Here is a 3759-nt window from a genome sequence, read left to right on the forward strand (position 1 = left end):
GATGGTAAAAGGAATGGATGAACTTCGACTCATATGGCTTGTTCTACTACTTGTTGAATCATACCAAAAGGCATGTTTTATAACATCAAGTTACCAATGCGTTTTCATGCAATCAATGTATAACCAACTCATAGTAACAACTCATATCTCTAGGTTTGAAGAATATAAGATATTATCGTCTCATGATCACTCGTGATAAAGTCCATGAAGTGATTCAAATGAGCATGGGTTGAATCCAATACTTAGAACTTATAAGTACTCATGAATGTTGTATCACCTCTTGGTTATGTCCCATACCTTGGACATCTACAAACCCAATTCATGACAGTCTTGCCTTAATACCTACTTCCAATGTATTATCGACTGTGGATGGTTTGAATAACTTAGTCATTCCATAAGAATAACCTAGTTATTATGGAAGTCAAAACATGCAAAGTGAAACACAAGAATAAATGAATCAAATATGGTATCAAACCCTATGAATATAAATAGACCACTTTTATTTATCACCATACTAATTACTCATTATTCATTGTTTCGGTTTTATCAACTTTATACCTGAATTAAAAAAACTAGTTGTTCCATGCTCCAAGCACGTACACTATGTTTTCTAAGCACTAGTCATGCCACACACCAAGTATGCATACTATGTTTGTCTATGATCTTTACTTTGTGAAATAGATCAATTGAACGTAACTCCAATGATTCTCATTTCACAGTCCCAAATCCTTACTGCAAATGAAAGAATTCCAAATTCCTGCCACTTAGCAAAATCTGTTAGATTTAAACTTATATGCACTGATCCTCTTGTAATGATCATGCTCAAAGTCAAAAAGACTTGTCAACAAACATTAGAGTATTCCAATGGAGATCAAATCCATGGAAACATCCTTCTTGCATTACGTTTTTCTAATCTTACACAAATTGAATAATTTCTAACTTTGAAACATTTATGTATTCCATTTTGACTATCACTTCTGAACAAGAGTTGCCTCCTTACAGATTATGACAATATGGTCCTTCCAACAACTACCACTATACTTCCAACTGTCCCTGAGCAACCAATCTTTGGCAAACCTTAGATTGTCCTCAACAATTGCTTAATCCTTTTAGTCATATCCCATTCTAGACCTTTTCCCTTCTTAATACCCCAGGCATTTGGAAAATTTTAGAAAGGATGAATATTATAGCACATGCAATCGATCCTATAGCCGAAGCATATGAGACATGATTCATGATGTCTCACATAAAGACATGATACTAGACCAGTCCTTTTGCTACTATATTTCTATTTGCCAAGTTCTCATAATTTCAGATTATGAAAAGGGATGTCGTAATCATAATCAAATTTTAGAATGCAAATAATAGACCCATATATAGAATTTCCCTATGTTGAGCCATTCCAACATGAAATTCATATATATATATATATATATATATATATATATATATATATATATATATATATATATATATATATATATATATATATATATATATATATATCCTTGACTAAATACGACTGAAACCTCAATCTAAACTTTTAGATTTGAGATAAAGTATAATTTCCTCTCCCTTAATTATAGCAAAACAACTTTTTCCCAATTGAAACCTTTTGTTTTCTATAATTAACATTGCTAACTTGCAACCTTTATCATAATTATCATGCTCCCACTAACATGATGATTATTAGCATAACACTTATGCTCCCACTAGCTTTGACATGTACTTAGAAATCAGTTGAGCTTTTAGAAAATACTTTATTGACTTTCTTACCAAAGTTCAGATTTCTGATACTAGATTGCTTTGATAAAACTTTATCAATATCATACACCTTATCTTAGATAGCTCACAGGTGTGTCTAAACAACTTTAAGAACTATGAAAAGGGATGTTGTAATCATAGTCTCAATTGTTTAGACCTTTGCCTCTTTTCGCAAGTCCATGTTAGTGTGCCGGTTAACTACACATGCTCCACTAACGACTTTGAGAATGCAAATATCTTAATTGCTATCTAGCTAAAATCTACTTAGTGAAAGTGTTTCCTCACCATCATTTTCATGAACCGGAGAGAAACCTTATGACATTTAGATTTAATGGTGTATGTGTTCTTATCCATGTGAATTGTCAAAACCATAGTCACAAGACAAGGATAATGACAAATCCAAACTCATATGGACTGAACTCAATCTTAATTTCTTGCCATCTGGTAGCTCAAGAGCCTGCCATTGCTTCCAAGTTGTTGTGCAACCAATTGAGAACTCTAAGAACTCATATGCAAAGCCAACTTTAATTGGAATGGGCACAAAATATGTCAACACGATAGGTTATAAACCTCACGTCGTGTGCTAGTGTTAAACTACAAGTTTTTATTCTTGATTAGATCTTGAAATTCTTTTTAGGATCTTTAAGACTCCCACTGTCCTCTTGACATATAAGACTATCTTGCCAAATATTCAAGATATAGTGCGGATTCTTTATCAAGACAAACACTTCACACAATTGGCCTAAGTTGGTCTTTGTTTTATCCAAAACATCACAACTTACCAATTTCAAATGTACAAGAGTGGGACACTATTACTCTTACATTTGACAAGTGTTTTAAACCTTTCTTTAATATATGTCACTCAACTTACAGTCTTAGAGTATGACTCTAGGACTTGTTTTGGAACAAAGTATGACTCATCTTCTTGATTTGAACACTTCAACAATTCATAGCTCCTCTTCTTAGCTATCAGAATGCACTTAGAGGATGAACTATGATAAGGTCTCTTAATCATTAAGATGATCAAATAACATGATACTAAAGTACTCTCCCATCTTTTCAGATTTGAGAAACCTTTATCCTTCTACCTAATTTGATTCTTCTCATTCGTTCTGCCATACACTAAAAAATTTTCCAATGCTTCAGAATTATACTTAAGCCTGTAAGAATAACCATATTCACTAAACTTTAGTAAATCGTGACGAATAGTCTTATCGATCTTTCGTGGTGGACTTAATCAGTGCACAAGAATGTGCACTCGATCCCTTAGTTCGTTACTTGACTCACACATCCATGTGAACAAGTAGTTAGTCTTAATTTTTTCCAATGCTTGAAAGTTCTCATTCATCATACTATACAACTTGCATGATTCCAAGTTTCGGTCCAATTGAAACTTGGGTGATGAGAAACTTTCCTTAATTGGTAAAATTAGACACTACCACAAATGAAAGAATCAAAACCATTTTCCTATATTACTAGCAATGGAATCATACAAAAAACAATTTTTCACAAATGCCATTGTAAGGATACTTAAAATAAATAAAATCAAAAATTTCCTTTTATTTTAAAAACTTTGCGGAAAAACTTATCCTTACAATCCATATGAAAACCTTGTTGTTATCTATTCCTAAGCAATGTGTCATAACTCCTAATTAACAGCTTCAAAATTCTGATGCGATCGAAATCCATCTTCGCGATCAGAAGCAGCATATACTTCCTTTAAGATTTCTCTCTTTTCTTTGATTCTTATAACATCACCATGTGACTCAGTCATATTATGTAATAAGAATCTCCAAATAGGAGCTTAACAGAGTTAGACAATGGGCTTTACCTGAAGTAGAGTCAAACGTATTGACTTTAACATCCTTAGGTAAGTTTGGTAGCTTCGCAACCAATGCCCCTTCCTTTGGCAATATAAACATATGGACCCTTTGCTAATGGTATGCAGGACTATCACAGACTTAGCTTTTCTCTTTACCATTTGGTCAACCGAGT

Source organism: Lactuca sativa, chromosome 9, assembly GCF_002870075.4.
Source record: "Lactuca sativa cultivar Salinas chromosome 9, Lsat_Salinas_v11, whole genome shotgun sequence".
NCBI classification, from domain to species: domain Eukaryota; kingdom Viridiplantae; phylum Streptophyta; class Magnoliopsida; order Asterales; family Asteraceae; genus Lactuca; species Lactuca sativa.